Below are 23,592 nucleotides of genomic sequence, written 5' to 3' on the forward strand. Positions count from 1 at the left end.
CTGTAAAGATCAATATGAACTGAATATGAATAATGCAGAATTAAGTAAATAGAGTCCCCCCAAAATATATACAATAATTATAATGACGCAAATGTAAAGAACAACACACCAAAAAATCAGAAGTAAATGTCAGGGAGCAGCTGGGTAGCTCAGGTGATGGAGAACCAGGTCTAGAGATGGGAGGTCTTAGGTTCAAATCCGGCCTCAGACACTTCCCAGCTGTGTGACCCTGGGCAAGTCACTTGACTCCCATTGCCTACCCTTACCACTCTTCTGCCTTGGAGCCAATACACAGTATTGACTCCAAGGGGGAAGGTAAGGGGTCAATAAACAAACAAACAAATAAATGAATAAATAAATAAATAAACAAACAAATAAATAAAAAGAAGTAAATGTAAAAAAAGTTATAAAACTCAAATGGAATTCAAATGAAGAGATATGAGAAGATATACCCAACCCTTTCAGGAGGTGGGAGGTCCAGAGGAGTTATGTAGTACACATTTTTAGATTTTTTCAATATATTGATCAGCTGTGCTGACTTTTTTTCCCAACTTCTAAAAAATACCATTTGTCATACAGGATGGCTCCTTGGGGTTGGAGGGGAGGGAAGGACATGTGAGACACAATGGGGATATAAGAAATAGAAAATATCAATAAAAAAGTAAGATAAAACAATTATTTATGGCTGTATTTCCATTTACTGCTAAGACACTGAGATGTCCTTCAAAGCATAGTACAGGATTGTAAATACTTCAAATACTTGGCAAATCCTAAAGATAAAACCAGGAACCTTTACATATTTCCATTTTACTTCTTTTTAAAGGTCTCAGATTTTATACAAGGTAGTGTTTCTGTACTTTGAAAATCATCTACTTAGTAGGAAATGAAACTCAGATATCTGGTTGATGGGGAAAAAGGAAGAAATGAAGGAGTCTTTCAGGAAAAACATATTAATAAGTTCAGGAATGAGATAGGAGAAGAAAGGCTAGTTATGTGAGAAGATGAAATTATATTTCACCTGAAACCTGGGGATAATGTGGATTTAAAAACATGTGGTTCCATGGCAGATCCTAGTTTTACAACTCCAAGTCCTGCTTTGATAGCAGCTTATCTAAATAGTGATTTGTACATATATGTAGATCACAGGTCACACTCTTGGCATAACCTAAAACAGATTAAAATGAAAGGGCGTGGGGGCAGCTAGATGGCTCAGTGAATAGAAAGCCAGGCCTAGAGATAGGAAGTCCTGGGTTCAAATATGACTTCAGATACTTCCCAGCTGTGTGATCCTGGGTAAGTCACTTAATCCCCATTGCCTAGCCTTTACTGCTCCTCTGCCTTGGATTTAGCATTGATTTTAAGATTGAATGTAAGGGTTTAAAAAGAAATGGAATTGGAAAATTTTAACAAAATAAATTAAAATATAGGTCAACAAAGACAAGGTTAATTTGTGGTTTTCTAAGTCAATATGCAAGTATGCAAAAATACATTTCTATTTTAGTTTGACACTATTGATGTAGATAGCATCTGAAATGACTTTAACAATAGGTTCAATTGAGCTTCTATTTCTATTCCACTAGCCCACTTTCCTTATCTTCAACTACATTTCTTTTCACTTGCTTATCCTATTTTTTTTCAAAATCTGTTTCCAATTATATGTAAAAATTTTTAACATTTGTTTTTTAAAATTTTGACTTCCAAATTCTTTTTTCCCTCCCCCCACCCCACTGAAGAGGCAAGCAATAACATTTTATGTGTGGTCATGAAAAACATATTTCTAGAGCAGTCATGTTGTAAAAGAAAATAGAACAAAAACAAAGAAAAATAAAGTTTAAAAAAAGTATGCTGCAAATTGTATTAAGATTTCATCAGTTTTCTCTGGAGGTGGATAGCATTTTTTATCATGAGTCTTTTGGAACTCTCTTGGAACAATACATTACTGAGAATACCCAGGTCACTCACAATCGATCAATCTTACAATACTGCTGTTATAGTGTTCAACATTATCCTGGTTCTGCTCACCTCACTTTGCATCAATTCTGTATAAATGGAGATTTTGAACCTTGGACTTCATCCCCCAGAAATCCCCTTTAATATCTCCTGTGCCTCCACGTTTGCATGGTCACGTTATAGTTCCATAAGTTCTGTAGCTCCTCCCTCTTTCTCTCTTCTTCACGAGCCCAGTTGAAGTTAGTTTAGCACCTTTCCATTCGAGTTTTTTTATGTTAGTTTATTATTAATAAAAACTTTATAAAATATAATATTTAGTTACTGAACATTAATTTTAATCTCCACATTTTTGATGACCACTTTGGAACACGAATTCTCAAAAATTCTTTTTACTCAGATAGTTGTTTTTTTTTTTAATAATTTTTTATTTTTAGAAAAAATTTCCCTGGTTACATAAGTCATGCTTTTACTTTACTCTTCACCCCCTTCACCCCCCCATCCCCCGACTCACCCCCTCTTCCACCATAGCTAATTCGCATTTCCACTGGTGTGGTCAGTCAAGACTTATTTACACATTATTGATAGTTACATGGGTGTAGTCTTTTCAGGTCTACATCCCCAATCATGTTCTCATCAACCCAAGTGTCTACGCAGTTGTTTTTCTTCTGTGTTTCCACTCCTGCAGTTCTTCCTCTGAATGTGGATAGTGTTCCTTTCCATAAATCCCTCAGAATTGTCCTGGGTCATTGCATTGCTGTACTCAGTTTTTAAGTTAGTAAGTTTGTACAGACTCTGCCCACCCAGCACAAGAGCCAAGAGCTGGGGTTACCTTTTCTCTCCTTGCGCCCTACCCTCCTGTTTTTTTTTGCCAGCCACATCGGCCTGTCTCCTGCTGCCACTGTCACTTCTTGTGTCCATCTGTTTGAGCCAGTGTTCCTCACCGTTCCCTGCCTAGCCTGCAACCTGCTAATCCTAGCCGATTTTTTTCTTTTTTTAATTTTAATTTTGAATATTTTCCCATAGTTACATGTTTCATGTTCTTTCCCTCTCCTCCAAACCTCCCCCCCACCCCAGTAGTTGACACACAATTCCACTGGGTTTTACATGTGTCATTAAGACCTAATTCCATATTATTGATAGTTGGACTAGAGTTATCGTTTAGTGTCTGCTTCCCCAATAATATCCCCATCAGCCCATGTGTTCAAGCAGTTGTTTTTCTTCTGTGTTTCTACTCCCACATTTCTTCCTCTGAATGTGGCTAATTTTCTTTCTCATAAGTCCCTCAGCCTTGCTCTATATCAGTGATTACCAAAGTGGGCGCTACCACCCCCTGGTGGGCACTGCAGGGATCCAGGGAAGCGGTGATGGCCACAGGTGCATTTATCTTTCCTATTAATTGCTATTAAAATTTAAAAAAAAATTAATTTCCAGGGGGCTAAGTAATATTTTTTCTGGAAAGGGGGCAGTAGGCCAAAAAAGTTTTGGAACCACTGCTCTATATCCTTGTATTGCTGTAGTAGTGAAGTACGCTATGTTCGATTGTACCACAGTGTATCAGTCACTGTGTACAATGTTCTCCTGGTTCTGCTCCTTTCGCTCTGCATCAATTCCTGGAGCTCATTCCAGTTCACACGGAATTCCTCCAGTTCATTATTCCTTTGAGCACAATAGTATTCCATCACCAACAGATACCACAATTTGTTCAGCCATTCCCCAATTGAAGGACATTCCCTTATTTTCCAATTTTTTGCCACCACAAAGAGCACTAGCCACTTTTTTCCAATGGATAGGTGAGAACTCCAATTCCTTCCCCTCAACCCACGTACCTCTGAACCACATTCTAAAAAGCACCTCTTTAGCTGCCATCCTGGCTCTCATTTACTCCTATAATCTAGTCCCTTTTCTGCCTTTCATAGTGTGGCAAACTTACTGTAGTCCTGGCTACTGATTGAGTAAGTGCACAATTGCTTAAATCACTTTAATTAGGTTCTGATTCAAGGACCTGTTATAGGTTTATTTTTTTTCTTTACTTAGATTTTTTAGACATAAGACTTCGATATTTTATATTTCATCCACAAGTTACTTTTCTCTTTTGCTTGGATTTTTTGATATTTTTAATTTCTTTTGCAAACTGATTCATATACCTCATAACTGAACCATGCATCCTTGAGTGATCCCTGTGTTATTATCCACCTCAGGATAATAATATTAACAAATGTTATTGTCGTGAACTTTGATTTGATTTTGAGCAATTTTAGGATAACAAACTTGCTACCTCCCAGAATCCAGAAGGTGCCATGAAGAAGCCTGCAGAGACCACATGCTGTACCAGAAGATCCAGAGTGAACTTTGGGATGTGAATTGAACCATTGGGGAGTTGAAATGCTTTTGTTTTGAATGTATACTTTTATGCCGAAGGACACTGCCCCCAAATTGGCTTTTTTTTCAATCTAGCAATCATTGATTTTGTTCTCTTTTCCTTTTATTCATAAATTATTGCAATTTTTAAGTTTATTATGTTTTCATGATCCTTTTGGGGAGACTGGCCTCCCAATAGAATCACAGGGGGGTATGTATAAATGGAAATTTTGAACCTTGGACTTCATCCCCCAGAAATCCCTTAGTATTTCCCAAAATTCCCTTTAATCTCTCCTGCACCTCCAGGTTTGCATGGTCATGTTATTGTTTTATAAGTTCTGTAGCTCCTCCCTCTTTCACTCTTCTTCACAAGCATGACTGAAGTTAGTTTAGCACCTTTCCACTCTAGTTTTTATGTTAGTTTATAAGCTTTATTAAATATAACAGTTATTGAATATTAATTTTAATCTCCACAATTCATACAAGTCTTTCCAAGTTTCTCCTGAAAGCATCCGGCATGTCATTTCTAATAGGACAATAGTATTCCTAGTATTCCATCACAAATCATATAACACAACTTATTAGCCATTCCCCAATTAATGGACATTGCCTCTGTTTCCAATTCTTTGTCACCACAAAGAGAGCTGCTAAAAATATTTTTGTACATATAGGTCCTTTTCCTCTTTTATTTAAAAAAAAAACAAAAAACAACTCTTTGGGATAGAGACCTAGTACTGGTATTGCTGAGGAAAAGGGTACAGTTTTATAGCCTTTTGGGCATAGTTCCAAATTGTTTTCTGGAATGGTTAGATTTACAACTCTACCAACAGTGCAATAATGTCCCTTTTTTCCTCACAATTATCATTTTTCTTTTCTGTCATACTAGCCAATCTGATTGGTGTGAGGTGGTACACTGGAGATATTTTAATTTGTATTTCTCTAATCAAGAGGGATTTGTGGATCAGCTAAGAAGCACAGAGAATAGAACACTAGGCATAGAATCAAATCTAGCCTCAGACACTTCCTACCTGTGTGACCCCGGGCAAGTCACTTAACCTGTTTGCCTCAGTTTCTTCAATTAAAAAATTGGGATAACAAGAGCGTCTATGTCTCAGGGTTGTAAGGATCAAATGCGATATTTGTAAGATGCTTAGAACAGTTTCTGTCACATACTAGGCAAGATATAAGTACTAATTATTGTAGTTGTTGTCGTCATCATCATCATCATCCACTTCAACATTAAATATTTCCATCTTTCATCATCTTTGCCAATTTGCAGAGTGTAAAGTGAAATCTTGGGGTTACTCTGAGTTGCATTTTTCTTGATACCTGTGATGTGGAGCATTCTTTCTTATGGCTGTTAACAGTCTGCAGTTCTTTGGAGAACTATGTGTTCATATTGTGATCATGTATTTCCTGGGGAATGACTTTTGATCTTATACATGTCTGTTAATTGCTTATATATCCTGGATTCTAAAACCTTATTATAGAAATCTGATAAAAAGATTCTTTCCCATTTGATTTCCTTCTTACCCTCCTAATTTTGTTTTACAAGGGCTTTTCAATTTCATGTAATCAGTCATATATTTATTTTTGAAAACTGACTCTTGTTTGGTTTCAGAACTGATCTCTTATTAATGACTGAAAGGTAGATGATTTGTTTCTCTTCTAATTTTTCTGTGGTATGAACTTTAATACTGATATCTCCATATTGACATAGAATGTATTATAAAATATGGCATAAGATGTTTATCTAAGTCTAATTTCTGCCAAACTGTTTTCCAGTTTTCCTAGCAATTTTTGCTGAATAGAGAGTTTTCCCTAAGTAATTATTTTCTTTGGCTTACTGAACATTAGGATATTGGATTTCATTCTTCCTGATTCTCTAATGTCCAATCTGTTCCACTAATTTATCTATTTTAAAACAAATATTAGTTGGCTTTGATGACTGCTGACCAGTAATACAGTTTGAAGTCTAAAACTGCTTGTGCTCCTTTGCTTGATGTTTTATTTTTTTTTAATGAATTCTGATATTATTTCATTGAGTTCTATACAGTACCCCCTGATAATATTATTGGCATAGCATGAAAAGTGTAAATTAACTTTGGTAGTATTTTTTAATTATATTGACCCAACCCAGTCATGAGCATTGAGTATTCCTAGAGCTACTTTAGTTATTCTTTATTTCATTAAGGAATATATTGTAATTGAATCCATATGAGTATTTTCTGTGTTTTGGAAGATTGTTCTCCAGATACTTTAGGCATTCTGTAGTTGTATAGAATGAGATTTCCCTTTCTGTTATTGCCTTTTGGATTTTGTTATTATTATATGTAATATTTTATTATAACATATTGTATATGTCATTAGAGATAGCTAGGCCTAGAGTCAAGAAGACCTAAGTTCAAATCCAGCCTCAGATGCTTACTAGCTGTGCAACCCTAGACAAGTCACATAAGCTCATTTTGACTCAGTATCCTCAACAGTAAAATGAAAAAAAAATAGCATCTACTTTGCAGGGTAATGGTGAAGATAAAATGAAATACAATCTATAAATTGCTTAGCAAAATGTCTAGCACATACTTTGTTGTTGTTGTTCAGTATGTCTGACTCTCTTCATGACCCTATGGGTCACAGCACACCCTTCTAGCCTCCACTATCTCCCAATGTCTGTCCAACCTCATGCTCATTGCTTCCAAGAGATGATCTATCCATCTCATTCTTTACCATCCCCTTTTCCTTTTGCCTTTAATCTTTCCCAGTAAGTCCTATCTTCTCATTATGTGGCCAAAATATTTAAGTTTCAACTTTAGTATTTGTCCTTCCAGTAAATAATCTAAATTAATTTCTTTTAAGTATTGACTAATTTAATTTCCTTGCTAAGGGACTCTCAAAAAACTTCTTCAATACCACAATTCAAAAACAACAGTTCTTTTTGTTTGTTTTAAATTAAAAAAAAATTTTTTTTAGAAAGTTTCCCCATGGTTCCATGATTCATGTTCTTTCTCTCCCTCCTCCCTCCCCCTCCCCCCTTCCCACCGTAGCTGATCTGCATTTCCACTGGGTTTTACATGTGTCACTGATCAAGACCTATTTCCATTTTATTGATAGTTGCATTGGGGTGGTCCTTTAGAGTCTATATCCCAAATCATATCCCCATCAACCCATATGTTCAAGCAGTTGTTTTTCTTCTGTGTTTCTACTCCCGTAGTTTTTCCTCTGAATATATGGATAGCGTTCTTTCTCATAAGTTGTTCAGAATTGTCCAGGATCATTGCATTGCTGCTAGCACAGAAGTCCATTATATTTGATTTTACCACAGTGTATCAGTCTCTGTATAATATTCTCCTGTTTCTGCTTTTTTCACTCTGCATCCATTCCTGGAGGTCATTCCAGTTCACATGGATTCCCACCAGTTCATTATTTCTTTGAACACAATAGTATTCCATCGCCAGCAGATACCATAATTTGTTCAGTTATTCCTCAATTGAAGGACATACCCTCATTTTCCAGTTTTTTGCCACTACAAAGAGTGTGGCTATAAATATTTTTGTACATGTCTTTTCCCCTATGATCTCTTTAGGGCATAAACCCAGCAAAACAACAACAACAACAACAAAACAATAGCAATACACCACTACTAGAAAAGCCATAGCTTTGAAAATATGGACCTGATTTTATCAGCAAGGTGATATCTCTGTTTTTTAGTATGCTGTCCAGATTTGCCATAGATTTCCCCCCAGGGTGCAACTATTTTTAAATTTCATGGCTACAAGTCTCTATCTGCATTGATCTTTGAATCCCAGAATATGAAATCTGACTTTTAATTTTTCTCCCTCTATTTGCTAGGTAGTGATGAGACCAGTTGCCAAGATCTTAATCATTATAACAATTATTGTGATGCCAAATAAATGTTTATTCCCATCCCTTCTTCCATTATATAGAAAAGCTAGTGGGATTTGTTACTATTGGGGGTTTATTTTATAGTTGGCAATTTTGATGAAATTGTCTCAATTAGAATTTTTGCTAATTCCCTAGTATTTTCTAAATAAACCATAATAGCAGCAAATACAGAAAGTTTTATCTCCTCTTTGTCTATCTTTAATTTTTAATTAATTTCTTTCTCTTATATTGCTTCTATTATTAGCATTTCCAGAACTATATCAAACAATAATGAGGAAAGTAGACTTCCTTATTTTACTCCTGTAGTAAACTGGGAAAACTTCTAGTATATCCCCAAAGCACATATAATTCTTGCTTTTGATTTTAGATACTTTTTACTACATTTTTTAAATGCTTCAATTTTGTAGGGTTCCAATCCTAAATGAGTATTGTACTTTGTTAAAAGTTTTTTCTTCTGGATCAACTGAGATAATCATGTGGTTTTGGATATTTCTGTATTTAACGTGATTAATTATGATTGTGTTCCTAATATTGAACCGTGTCTGCTTCTCTGATACTTATGTCTTGATCAATGACACATGTAAAACCCAGTGGAATTTCACGTTTGCTATGGGAGGAAGGTGGGAGAAGGGAAGGGAAAGAACAGGAATCATGTAACCATGGAAACATTTTCTTAATCAATAAAAAAATATAGTTATCCTTTCTGGTTTAGGTATTATGATTATTATTTTTCTCAAAAAAGGTGTTTGGCAAAGTGTTTTCATAATTTCTGAGAATAATTTGTGTAGCAAGAGTAATAATTGTTCTTTAAAAGTTGTTAGAATTTTCAGGTGATTCAATAGGACCAAGATTTTTTCCTTTGCTAATTCCTTCTTTGAAGTTTTAGAAGGTTTTTAAATTTTACTGTCTTCTAAACTTGAAACTTGATCTTCTCTGTTACTATAGTAGCTAACATTTATATAACTCTTACTATGTGCCAAGCAACAATAAAAGCACTACACTCAAATATAATTAAATAGTAGACGGGGTAGCTAGGTGGTCCAGTAGATAGAGAGTCATGTCTGGAATCAGGACCTGGATTCAAATCTGCTGTCAGACACTTCTTAGTTGTGTGACCCTGGGCAAATCACTTCACTCCCATTATCTAGCTCGTACCACTCTTCTGCCTTGAAATCAATACACAATATTGATTCTAAGATGAAAGATAAGGGTTAAAAAAAAAAAAAACAATCCTTGGTCTCAAGAAGCTTTAGGATAATGTGGGATGCAATAAGTATACAGATAATAAATATAAAAGGAAACATCTTCCCCTTCCACACCCCATACCCCCATTTCCCATAGGCACATCAAACTCAACACATCTAAAATATAAGTTATTATATTCTTCCCTATACTTGCCATGTTTCTAAATTTCCTTATTTCTGTTGAGGGCATTACCTTGGTTTTAGTTGCTAAAATTGACTATTTCAAATTTTATACTGGATTCCTCCTTCTCCTTTACATCCCATATCTAATCAGCTACTAAATTTTGCTGATTCTACTCTTGTAATAACTCTAGCATCCATTCCACTTTCTGTCAAGTCATATGACCACCATCCTGGTTCAAACCTATTTAATATACTCCTAATTTCCAGCATCTCTCCATATCTTCCAAAATCTCAAGTTTGACTATATAACTAATTCCTCTCCCTACAAGAACTTCCAGAGGCTTTTTACTGTGTTTGTTAAGACAAGTCCCTCCTTTGGCATTTTATAGCCTTTGTGTAATCCACTGTCAACCTATATGTCAGTTTATTAAATATTCTACTCTGTGTACCATGTTTCTGCTAAAATTGCCTACTCGACACTTCCCAAACTAAGTAGTTCATCTGCTGCTTGTGGGTCTTTGCAGTGCTTCTCCCTATCTATGGAATAAAGCACCTCATCTGCTTCCTTTAAGGCTCAGGTCATGTGCCATCTCCAAAGGTGAGACTCATTTATCCCCAGAGACGTTCATGTTCTTTCTATCTTCAAATTATTAGGCACAGATTTATCTGTTTACACATGTCCCACCAGTAGGAGGGCAGGGATGAAGCTTCATTTTGTCTTTGTGTCCAAAGCATATAGTAAGACACCTAATAAATGCTTACTGGATTGTACTGAATTCATTAAGACTTCAAAGATTATATGATTACTTTTGTGATTGCTAAAAATATTTATCAGGGGCAGCTGGGTAGCTCAGTAGATTGAGAACCAGGTCTAGAGATGGGAGGTCCTAGGTGGCCTCAGATACTTCTTAGCTGTCTGACCCTGGGCAAGTCACTTTACCCTCATGGCCTAGCCCTTACCACTCTTCTGCATTGGAACTAATACATAATATTGATTCTAAGGTGGAAGGTAAGGGTTTAAAATAAAATAAAATAAAAATCTTTATCAAATCAGTGTTTGTGAACAAAACTGGATATGGAGAAACATTTTTTGTTCCCTTATGAACAATTCAGTTCTCAAATTTATGAGAAATAAACCTTAATGTTTTGTCCTAGAGTTACCATGTAATAAAAGGCAAGACAGTAGAATCAGTACTCAATATCACCAACAAATGAATGATCTGTAATACATAAATCTCCTAAGAAACCGGCTCATAGAAAACTAAAGAAGTGGTAGTGATCAAATGAAAGATGTTCATTATTTTAAGAATCAAAGAAAAGTGGTTTCTGTAGCTAAAACATCACTTCCATTAAAAAATTATTTCCCTAATGACATGTAGAGGAACATTCCATTACTACTACAAATATAGCACATTAAATTAGTTAATATTTTATCTTGAGCTAAATAAATGGGAAAACTCCCTGATGCTCACAAAATCCAATAATAAACCTCAGGTAAGTCATGTTTTGAGAGAAACCAACCAGATGCACTAGAGGACAGAAAAGAATGCATTGTAGACAAGAAAATAGGCAAAGGCAGGGCTTTAAAACAACAGGCAAAAAGAAAATAGGCAAAAGAAAGTCTTTAAAATTATAGTCGTGAATTCTGGTCTATCCTTAATATCAATACAACACAGGCAAAACACTTCCATTTTTCTCAACTTTTTAAGCTTTAAAATATAAACATTAACATACTATATAATATATTCCACTGAATTTCCAAGAGATATCATTTTCATAATGGATGTAAGATAGGAAAAAGTCAATAGATAAACTGTCAGGGAATCAAATAAGTAGAGGAAATCTGTATATCAAAACAAGGAATGTCAATCTTTAGGACTACAAAGTCAGTTTCATTTTCATCTGCTTTTTAAAAAAATAAATTCCAGAAGACTGAGGAACAGAATGAGAACTAGAGAAAGACATAATCAAACATATTTATATACACTGGAAATAGGACAATAGAGTGTAAAGCTTTGGCTTTGGAATCAGGACGACCTGGTTTTATGGTCCCCACCCCACCCCCACCACACGTTACCTGTGTAACCCTAGGCAAGTTGCTTCAATCCTTAGTGCTGCAGAGAACGCAATACAACTATAACTTGTAAAGAAGGTGCCCCCAAACCTCACATTAGTAAAGGGAGTTTTTCACAAGTCCAGTCCCTCCTCCTGTTGTATATATATACTGAAACCCAAGGAGACAGAATACAATTTTTCAAAGTATTTTTCAGTTTTAGAATATGGTAAAAAGTTCTTATACAATTATTCTAAACTATCTGAAGGGCATATGCCCAAGGATTTCTCAACCTTTAACTGACTTTCACATAGTAGGTAAGAGAAAATTTATAAATCACGTGGTAGTTGTTTCTCTCCAAGTTCATATAAAAAGGATCCTAGTGTTTACACACATATTTCTTTATTTAAATTGGATTTAAATTGTCCCAAATAACTAATTTTCTTACCTTTTCTTGAAGAGGTGTCTTTCTTTGTTCTCTTAGGTTTTCTCCTTCTCAACTAGAGTAAAACAAACAAACAATTAGTACAAGCACCTATTTTTAAGCCTTCTTTCTAAGATTAATAATAAGCAACAGAACAAGTACCTACCCTTGAAGTGATATTTTCTAACAAATGTCTACATAGTTGGAGGTAATAAGCATTGACACTAAGGAGGGAATACTAAGCATTCCTTCAAGTTCCTTTCTAAACACTAGCTACTGTACCCATTGTTAGTTTGCCCAGCTAACCTATATGCAAGATCCAGTGATTTTGAGTTCAAATCCTAACTCTGACACTTTGAACCTATATATCCTCAGGCATGCCACTTAATGTTCTGGGCTTTAGTTTCCTCATCTGTAAAAGGAGGAAGTTGAAGTAGATTGCCTCTGAGGTCTCTTTTCAGGTTTTGACCAATGTTTCTATGATCCCAAGCCAGAAATGATCAATTAAGATACTCCTAGAATATACAGGGGCTAGAAATATTTTACTAAGAAAATATATTACTCTATCATGAGATGTTTCTTTTCATTAGCCCTTCCAAAAACACAAATCCTGTGGTGTACCTCATCATTTAATTTCACACCTAAGGTTCATCTTCTTTCCAAACCTCCAAGCTGTATTCCTGGATCTTAGGAATGCTTGCTTAAAAAGGTGTTCTTTTACATTCCTGACCTTTAAAGAGACATCATGGAAAGCAACTCTCATTGAAGTACAGGGTAAAAAAAAGGTAATAGAAACATAAACATAAGACCAGGAATCATACTTTATATACAATAGGCACTTAATATAATAAATGGATTCTAGTTCTACCTCTACTACTAACTTAATTTTAGCAGGTTGCTTTATGTCTGAAGGCTTTAGTTTTTCTCACTTATAAAATGAGATAATGGGGGGCAGCTGGGTGGCTCAGTAGATTGAGAACCAGGCCTAGAGACAGGAGGTCCTAGGTTCAAATCTGAACTCAGACACTTCCTAGCTGTGTGACCCTGGGCAAGTCACTTACCCCCCATTGCCTACCCTTACCACTCTTCTGCCTTGGAGCCAATACACAGTATTGACTCCAAGATGGAAGGTAAGGGTTTTTAAATAAAAAACAAAATAAAATGAGATGCTGGAATTAAATTATCTCAGGTTCCTCCTAACTTTAAGATTTTAAAGTCTGATGCATTAAAGTAAAGCTAGAAGTTGCCTCTTACCGCAAACAGGTTTTACATCTCAGCCTGTCCTCACAGTGATACTAGGTTAACAGAAAAAGCTAAATTTAGAACTTTGGTAAACTGATTTTGGTTTTTTAGGGTTTTACAATTGTTCCTTAATTTTTCCTATGTTAATTATTTCCCTTCTTTATTTAAAAAAAAAAGTAATACTAAGGACCATCTCTTTCTAGAAAGAATAATTCTACTTTTGATAAGCTAGAGGGGAAAAGCTGGTAAGCAAATTGTTAAGGGATATTCTCCAACAATATTATAAAGACAAACAACTTTGAAGAACTTAAAAATTCTGATTAATTGCAGTGACCAACCACAATTCCCAGAAGTCCATGATCAAATACGTTACCCTATTTCTGTCAGAGAAGTGATGGACTCAGTGCAGACTGAGACAATAGTTTGGATATGACTAATGCAGGAATGTGTTTTGCTTAGCCATAAATATTTGTTAGGGAGGGTTGTTTTTTCACCTTTTTGATGAAGAAGTGGGAGGTAAAGAAAAATAAGTTTTTTTATTGAAAAAAGTTTAAAAAGGATATCCTAGATTCAATCTAGTTCATAAAATTTTGCATCAATTTATATTAGAAAATTCACATCCTAAAGCATTGTATTACTGCTATGTAGGAGGAATTCCCTTGCAGAAAAAAAGAAAGCAATTTACAAGCCTTGACTTTTAGTAATCAAATAAAATACACTAGTATTATCAAATAGGATGCATTTGAAAAACACTTCCTAGTCAGCAAAGTCATTTCTAGAGTTAGAAATAAAAAAAAGACATAGGGTTATATTCCAGATGGTAAGATTCCCTCACATCTCTAAGGAAGGTACAGGTTAGAAGAATTATTCTTAATACAACCCTTTGCTAGGTGATGTGAACTTCACACATGGACTTCTATATCCCAACTTTTATGGGGCCAGGCTGATTAAGATGTATGTTTAAAGTGTGCTTCTGTTCTTAGCTACGCTTGGACCCTGGTTTGCCCTCAAAAGGCCTGACCTAAGATAATATCACTACTTCAGCCATCAGTTCAGCAGTAGAGATGAGAATTTTCCTCAGTTCCTTGGAATCATTATCCAGGTCAACTCTGATGACAAATATTCTAGGAACAAAACTTCTTTCAACAGAATTATTATTATAATAATAGTTTTCACCTTTTCCCACTCCAAGGTCTTCTATGACCTGAATTAGACTACTTTCACAAATGATACAAATACACAAAGAAATTTCCAAATGCCCTAATAAAAACAAAGATTATCTTGTGGTCATTGTATATTGTACCCTGATATTACTCTTCAGTTTGCCTCATTCAGGAACTACTAAACTCTGGTTTCAAGATAATATTGCTGAAGTTTCTCTCACAATAGATTTAAAGGCTAAGAACAATTCTTCAAACACTTAATAAGTTCCTAGAATTGGCAAAGCCAATGTCATGGTACTGAGAGGATTACAAGGATGAATATGATCTGATTTTTCCATCTTCAGAGTTGATAGCCTAGTTGGAAATGAGGCAGAGATAAGACATACAAATAAATGATACAAAGTGAAATATGAAAACTGTGTAAGAGATAGAGTACTACAAAAGTTCTGGCTGGAGGGGTAGAAAGTCAGTTAGCACAATGCACACAATAACAACTTTGAAACACTTAAGAACATTTATCCATGCAATGATCAAACACAATTTCAATAGACCTTTGATGAAGCATGCTATCCACCTCCTGACAGAGAAGCAGTAAACTGAAGAATTAAGACATATATTTTTGGCCAGAGTCAATGTAAAAATGTATTTTGCTTGACTAAAGTTTATTTTAAAACAAGGATTTTGTGTCCCGTCCCGTCCCCTGGCCCCCCCCCCCCCCGCCCCCTCCCGGTGTTTCTCTCTAATTCAGGCAGAGAACTCATGGCTATTGATACCGTAGCCAAAGGAAAAAAGAAAAGGTCACTGAAACTTTTTTTTTACCCATAGAAAGAAACAGAAGGAAGGCCAGGAAGAATCACAAATAAGTAAAAATACCTTTGAAAGTTAATGTTGAATTCATCATATATTAAAAAAGAAAAGCAGTCTGTGGGTTATAGATCACCAGGTTCATATACAATCCTCTTTTTTTCTCTTCTACTATATATTTGGAAATACTCATTTCATGTTTAAATTCAGAAATTTTTTATTAAAAAAACTGTCTTAGAGGTTCCTCCCCCACCTCCAACCCAAAGGAGTCTCTTATCCATACAGTAATGTTATTCAAGATTCTTTGGAAGACCTAACAACAGAAATAATCCTGTTAAGGAAAAGCACAAAACAAAAGTGTTATTTGCCACTATGACAATGGAGATTCTGCACACAGTACAAGTTGTAGAGAGCTTTCTCCTGAGTGGTGAGGTTCTCTGGATGTTCCTTTTTGTGGATAATGTTATGCTGATTGTTTATTTGTATATATTTGTTTACTTACTATTTCCCCCTTTGGACAGCTCCTTGAAGGCAGGGACTTTTTTTTGCCTCTTGTATCACCCTAATACCTAGCATAGGACCTGGCAAATACTAGGCATTTAATAAAAATTAATTGACTGATATTTGGATGTATACTCCATCAGTAAGCATCTTTGAAAGACAGTGCTGATGGATAATAAACTGGGTTCAGAGGTGAACAGGAGAAAGAGAAGCACAGTAAACTGCTTTTAGGAAGCTGCAAAATTTTTTTTTTTACAAACCCCAAGCTTCCCCTAAAAGCAAAGGCTCTTGTTTTCTATATTAACATTTACCAGTGTTGCTTAAAGACAATGAAATGTCAACATCATTGTCTCTGAAGGGCTAAAGATGAATAACAGAGAAATGTGGGTGATGGTTAACATGCAAGTGGCAAAGAAAAATTTCCCAGCAAAATTCACTGATATGGCTCTCATTTCCAAGAGATACAAGGAATTGATTAAAATTTATAAGAACTATTTCCCAATTAATAAATGATTAAAACAGATTTCTCAGGAAGAAATCCAAGATATTGAAAGTCATGTAAAAGGTATTCCAAATCACTAATAAGAGAAATGGAATTTAAAGCAACTCTCAGATTTTGCTTCATGTCTATCAGATTGAAGAGCTGACAAAAATAGGAAATGACAAATGTTGGTGGTGGGGGGACTGAAGGGAAACAGACACATTGATGCATTGTTGTTAAAATTGTGAATTAGTCTGGTTCAGTAATGGCAAACCTATGGCACGGGTACCAAAGATGGCACAAGGCCACCCTCGCCCCTACCCCCTACCCACCCCCAGAGTTCACTGTACTAGAAAGGCAGAGGGACTCTGGTGGACCTGCTCCCCTCCCTCTCTCTGCCTTGCCTAATGACATTTTTTCACATCACCCACCCCTCCACCCAGCAGCCCAATGGGAGTGCTTTTCTCTCGTGTGTGTGTGTGTGTGTGTGTGTGTGTGTGTGTGTGTGTGTGTGTGTGTGTGTTGGGTATAGCACTCAGTCTGGGGGTGTGGCCTGGCACTCTGGCTCTAAAAGATACAGCATCACTGGTCCAGTCATTCCAGAAAGCAATTTGGCCAGGCCTATGGACCAAAGATATCAAGGGAAAAGGAAAAGGATCCACATGTACAAAAATATGTATAGAAGCTTTTTTGTAGTGGCAAAAAAATGGAAACTAAAGGATGCTTATCAATTGAGGAATGAATGGCTGAACAAATTATGCTTTATGAATGTAATGGAATATTATTATGCCAAAAGAAATGATGAAAGGGACAATTTCATTGAAATCCAACAAGAAGTCATCATGTATGAAACATTGGTGGGTTTAGGGGATGTGTTAGATGTTAACAGCATCAGTGTTTATGTTAATTGGCTCTGGAAGGTCTTATTGAATCCATCATAAAATCTCTCCATCCTCAAAAACCAATGTTGGTGAATAAGTTGCAATTATTTTCACAGCAGGGTTTTTGTAAATACCTATTATTAATTTTATAATTTGTAATGATCAAAACCTTCCATAGTCTTCCTCCAATAACAGTATGGACCTTGAATTCTTGTACGCTGTGCTAGTAGAGCATAAGCTCCATATGGTCTATCATGCTGGAAAGATTTTGAGTATGATATCATACTTGATCTAGTAGTCTGTTTTCAGAAGCCTAATCTAGCTACTCACAAAAGCATGTTATCTGTAAGCTGATGACCAAGTGATAAATTCTTTTGGACATGGCAAACAAATTTGGATCATAGGTCTTTTTTACTATCTCTGTCTTCCTTGGGGTATATTCCTAGCAGCAGCATCTCTATGTCAAAATATATGAACATCTTAATCACATCTTTAGCATGACTCCAAATTTTTTTCCAGAGTCGTTAGAGCAATTCATAGTTCTACCAACAGTGTATTAGTGTTCCTGGACCCCAGCAGGCCCTGGACCCTAGCAGGCCCTCCAACATATTATTCCTGTCCTTCTATCATCTTTGCCAATTTGCTAGATGTGAGGTTAAACCTCAGGAGTTATTTTGGTTTATATTTTTAAATTAGTTATTTGGGGGAATGTTTCATATGACTACTAGCAGTTTTCAATTTTTCTTCTAAGAACTTTCTATTCATAGTCTTTGACCACTTATTCACTAGGAAACAGTTCCTTTATATTCGTGATAGTTCCTTGAATATACTGGACATCAGACTTTTATTAGTTAGTGGGTGAAAAGATGTTCCCTCCCAATCAATTGCTTTTCTTTTTATTTAATTACATTCTTTTTGTTTGTACAAAAACTTCTAATTTTCTTAATATACATTTTAATATTTGACTTCAATGAAAATATATACATCATCAATACCTCCTCCTTCAAGATATGAAAAGCACCAAATAACATCACCAAAAATGAAAATGACTATTTTAAGTCATTGTAAGTCATTAAGGAAAATACAAATGTGAAAGTCATTTCTGAATCAGTTGTCTGTTATAGTCAGATCATCAACTTGTTAGAGTAAATATAAACATTACTATCAAATCAGAATAAAAATGAGAAGTACATGCAATGAAAACACATTATGACCTATGTAAACATGCTATTGATGCAGGAAAATACGAAGTGGATAGAGGAACAAGCATAAACTAAAATTATCACCATTTCCTAAGGAAGTTTAATCAAATTAACAATTTAGACTATAAACATATTTGCAAAGTCTTTCTGAGAGAGGAATGTGAATAGCATCCTCTTATCAAGAAGTGGTAGAGTTAAAAAAACAAGTGAGATAGATCATCCTTGAGAGTGTAGCCTATGGAAGACAGAATGAGGCCGAAGACTTTGCACCACTCTGCCTCACTTAAATCCAATTCATGTACAAGTCAAGTCATCACCCTGAAATGTTACTGGTACTCTTTGAAAACAAAGAACAAACAACAATGAGATTTAGAAAAATGGAAAAGATCTGTGAGGTCTATGAAAATTTTTCTTCATTGATGACAATGGAGCTACAACTTTTTGACTTTAACATAATATTCCCAGATGTGCTACATGAGGAAGTAGACATGACAAAAGAAAAATGATGGGACCAAAAGACAGATTAGACCAGTATATATACACAAAGTCTGGGTTGGAGGGAACAATCTTAAAAGAGGTTGAGGGAGTGATTCTCAATATATCTGAAAGAGAAAAAACTTATGAAACCATGGGGAGAAAAAACTCAGATGTTATTGTTTTTTAAAAAATTCAATCAAGAATGCCAATGACAAACTCCTTTATCTTTCTCATTTGCATGAAATCTTCATTGTGATGATGGAGATAATAATATTTATTCTCGGGTTCCTTGGCAAATATAATTTATATAGTTTTGTTTTGTTTTTTAAAACCCTTACCACCTTCCATCTTGGAGTCAATACTGTATATTGGCTCCAAGGCAGAAGAGTGGTAAGTAGGCAATGGGGGTCAAGTGACTTGCCCAGGGTCACACAGCTGGGAAGTGCCTGAGGCCAAATTTGAACCTAGGACCTCCCAGCTCAGGCCTGGTTCTCAAACCACTGAGCTACCCAGCTGCCTCCAATTTATATAGTTTTTACTATGTGCCAGGGATTGTGCTGAGTACTTTACAAATATTATCTCATTTGAGCCCCACAGTCCTGGAAGGTAGATGGATGCTATTATTATTCCCATTTTATAGATGAAGAAACTGGGTAAGAAAAAGGTTAGGTGACTTGTCCAGGGTCACACACCTAGTATCTGAGGCTGGATCTGAACTAAGGTGTTCCTGAACCCAGGTCTAGCAGTCTATCCACTACTCTACCTAGCCACTAATTAATCTTAAGAATTAATTGATATAGAGAGCAATCGAGGTAAATATGAGAAGTAAAAAGGCAGGATTTTGCAAATAAGATTCTATAGTAGGCTACATCTTTATAGTCACACATTGTACATTTAAGAGGTACGAGGAATATAAAAATTGTATTATGCTTATTTTTTAATTTAAACATTTTTCCCATTATTACATGACTCATGTTATATCTCTCTCCTTTTCCCTCTCTCCTCCCAGAGTTGACAAGCAATTCCACTGGGATACACACACACACACACACACACACACACACACACACACACACACTCAAAACCAATTTGCTTATTATTCATTTTTGTAATAATCTTTTAAAACCAAAACCCCAAATCATATGCCCACATAAACAAATGATAAATCCTATGTTTTCTACTGGATTTCTACTCCCAATTCTTTCTCTAGATGTGGATAGCATTTTTTCTGAAAAGTTTGTTGGAATTGTCCTAGATCTTTGCATTCCTATTAGCATATGCTTATTTTTTTGCTGGCTAGGAAAAAAACCATTTGATTTGACAGCAAAAAATAGCCTTAAAGGCTTTCTGTCAAGGTGTTACCCAAGCTTATATGAATATTATAAAAAATTAATTGATAGATTAAATAACAGAGCTTTGTCCCATGACTCTGGCTCTCCAACATACTCTTTTTCTCTCCTCTCCCTTGCTAGCCTAGAAATCTTCCCTAAAACAAAAAAAACAACAACAAAACCAACCAATAAATGAACTGTTTGGTAGCATATGCAGTATTCCACATGCACAGTTTACCTTGCTAATGACAAGATGGAGGAGCATTTTCTCATCTCTTCTCAGGAGCCAAGCTTGGTTTTTACATTTACCCAGCGTTATTTCAACTGAAACCAGTATACTGTTCATTTACGTTGTTGGAGTCACTGTATATCATATATTCCTGGCTCTGTTTATTTTACTCTGCATCAGTTTATAAGTACTCCCACATTCTCTGAATTCCTCACATCCACTGTTTCTTGTAGTATAAATATAATGTTCTGTTCATACATTCACATAACAAAAATTTGGTTACCCGTTCCCTTCAAGTAAAGTTTTTCTTGTTTTTTTTCTTGTTTGCTTGTTTTTTAAGAATCTGGGACTATGGAGTGTTTCTAGCAAGCAAGGAAGAAGTAAGTGAATATGAAGGAGAGATGAGACAAATGAGAGGTTGACTGAAAGGACAAAAAAAAGATGGAAGAGGTTGGGGGTGAAAGGCACAAGGAGGAGGACGGGCCTTGGCAAAGGGAAGAACCATCTCTTCCTTAGAGACTGTAGCACCACATGGATCAGTGATGGCGAACCTTTTAGAAACCAACTGCCCAAACTGCACCCTCATGCTATATGTGAGCTGCTCCTCCCACCCCTCTAGTGCCTTACCCCAGACAGGGGAGGGAGGAAGCACTCCCATTGGGCTGCTGGGCAGAGGGGCAGATGAAGTGAGGAATGTCTTCAGGCAGGCATGTAGAGGGGGAAGGGAGCAGCCCCCTCCAGCACACATGCTATAGGTTCACCCACGTGGACTAGAGGAATCAAGGTAGGAGAGTCAATTAGAGAATGGGGGATAAAAGGGGAACTTATAAGGGATCTCATATTTTCTCAGTAAATTAGAAGTAAAGGTTCTCTATGAAGAGGGAGGGGGTGGTATGGGAGTTTTAAAGAGGGAAGAGGTTTAGAACAGCTGCTATGTGGGATGGGATAAGCCAATTAGGAGAGAACTGCCACATCACAGAACCAGTTTGAATTAGATAATTTAATTATTTTATTAGTATAAGATTAAGTCTGTTGGTTAACGTTGATGACATTGACATTTTAATTATATTGGGAAACCCAGGCATGGGCACTGAGTATTCCTTCAGCTGTTTAAGTTATTTTCTAAAATTTGTAGCATTTTATAACCAAATCCATATAATTATTAAGTGTGCTTTGATAGCCTGGTTCTCGAATTGCATTTTGTAGTTATTTTGAATTAGACTTCACTTCTATTTTTGTCTCCTGGACTCAATTATTATTATATAGAAATGCTGTTGATTGTTGTGGGTTTATTTTGTACCTTGAAATTCTGCTAAAGCTATTGTGTCAATGAGTTTCCTGATTCCCTAGGATTTTCTGAGTAAATGAGAGTCATCAGGAAAAATGGAGATTATCACCCTTTTACCTTTTTTATGTCTTTACTTTTTTTCTCCTGCCATTGGCTATTGTCAGCCCAGTTATATGGTTTCCTATAGGGGTATTCAGCAGCACTTGAACATGAGTAGAAAAAGTAGATAGTGGGAATGACTCAAGGTTGGGGTTTGGCAAGGCATGAGTACTGAAAAGACAGGACAACAAAGCTTTCAGAGAGCAGAAGAAAATTTATAATTGAATCTGTTAACTATGTGCCTACAGACATAGGAAAGTTAAGCTACAGCAACAGAGGCAAAGTGACTAGATGATGAGGGAAGGACACTGAATAGGTATAAAAAAAAATGAGGCCTGGGGATATGAAAGGATATAAATATTATGGAAGAGAAATCTATTTTTTTAGAAAGTCTACATTTTTAAAAGTCTAGTGAATTAAAACTGACCTCTCTCTTCCTCAAAAACTGAAGAAAAGAGGCTCAGTGGATTGAGAGCCAGGCCTAGAGACAGGAACTAGGTTCAAATCTGGCCTCAGACATTTCCCAGCTGTGCAATCCTGGGCAAATCACTTGACCCTCACTGCCTAGCCCTTACCACTCTTCTGCCTCGGAGCCAATACACAGTATTGATTCCAAGACAGAAAGTAAGGGTTTAAAAAAAAAAAAAGAAAGAAAAAAAGAAAGAAGTGGTTCAGCTTCCTAATTACCCAGCCAGAACATCTCAGGGGTTATAGAATCAGATAAGCGCAAGTAGTAAAATTTGTATACTAGTCCCTCCGGCTGCTGCCAACATTTAGAAACTTCTGAAGTCCAATTCTCTAGTTCAATGATTGTGTCTCTCTAACAACTTAGGAGTAAAAACACTGACCCATTCTCTAAACCAAGTGTTCTTAACTTTTTTTGGGGTCATGGACTCTTTTGACAAACTAAGGGAGCCAATGAATCCCTTCTCAGAATATGGCTTTTAAAAGCACGAGTTACTATTACCCTCATTTTACAGATGAAGAATTTAGGATAAGAGATATTAAATGATTTGCCCAGGTCACCCAGCTAATACATATTTGAAGCAGGATTTTTAACTCAGTTCTTCCTGACTTCAGATCCAATGCTCTAGTCACCATCTAGATGCCTAGTAAGATCTGGTATTTACATAATTTACATAAGATCTGGTAAATACATAATTTACAATTTGCAAAGCACTTTAAATACATTTTTATCTCATTTGATCTTCAAATATCTGTATCCTATTTAATAGATGAGGAAATAGAGACAAAGACTTCCCAGGATCACACAGCTAGTAACTGACTGAAGCAGGATCTGAACTCAGGTCTTTCTGATTCCAAGCCCACCAATCTATCCACTGCCATCAGCTAGCCCAGGGGGTCATAAACCTTTTTGGCCGTGAGAGCCATAAACGCCACATTTTTTAAAATGTGATTTTGTGAGAGCCGTACACAGTGCGCTCACGGTGCGCGCTCCTGTAACAGCACCTGAAAAAAAAATTGACTTTATGGCTCCTGCAGAAAGAACCATATCTGGCCCTCAAAAGGGCCAGATATGGCTCGAGAGCCATATGTTGCCGACCCCTGAGCTAGCTCTAACAACAGGAAACAATTATACTGAAACACAAGAGTATTTTTAAAAGTCTGAGGAGCCTGAGTTAGGAAGCCTTACTTTAATGATCAAGGAGGCAAAAAAGGAAATAAAAAAGAAGGGGATGTTGAATTTAAATGATCCCCAAATTCAAATATTAGCAAAAAAGCATAAGATTACATAAATAAACAAGCGACAAAATTTAATAAGAATCCACTTCCATTACTATAATTGTACTTGTCAGATTCCCCTCCACCCCCCCCAAC

General features: G+C 36.0%; 1 protein-coding gene across 2 annotated transcripts in view; it reads right to left on the reverse strand.

Annotated features, from left to right (window-relative positions):
- FAM118B (family with sequence similarity 118 member B) overlaps positions 1-23,592 on the reverse strand; it is a 74,378-nt gene that overhangs the window by 46,887 nt on the left and 3,899 nt on the right. For both annotated transcript variants that reach the window (XM_044668346.1, XM_044668348.1), the window contains exon 2: positions 12,080-12,131. The gene's annotated coding sequence lies outside the window, so the exon portion shown is untranslated. The remainder of the gene's footprint in view (positions 1-12,079; positions 12,132-23,592) is intronic.

The sequence above is a fragment of the Gracilinanus agilis genome, chromosome 3 (genome assembly GCF_016433145.1).
Source record: "Gracilinanus agilis isolate LMUSP501 chromosome 3, AgileGrace, whole genome shotgun sequence".
NCBI classification, from domain to species: domain Eukaryota; kingdom Metazoa; phylum Chordata; class Mammalia; order Didelphimorphia; family Didelphidae; genus Gracilinanus; species Gracilinanus agilis.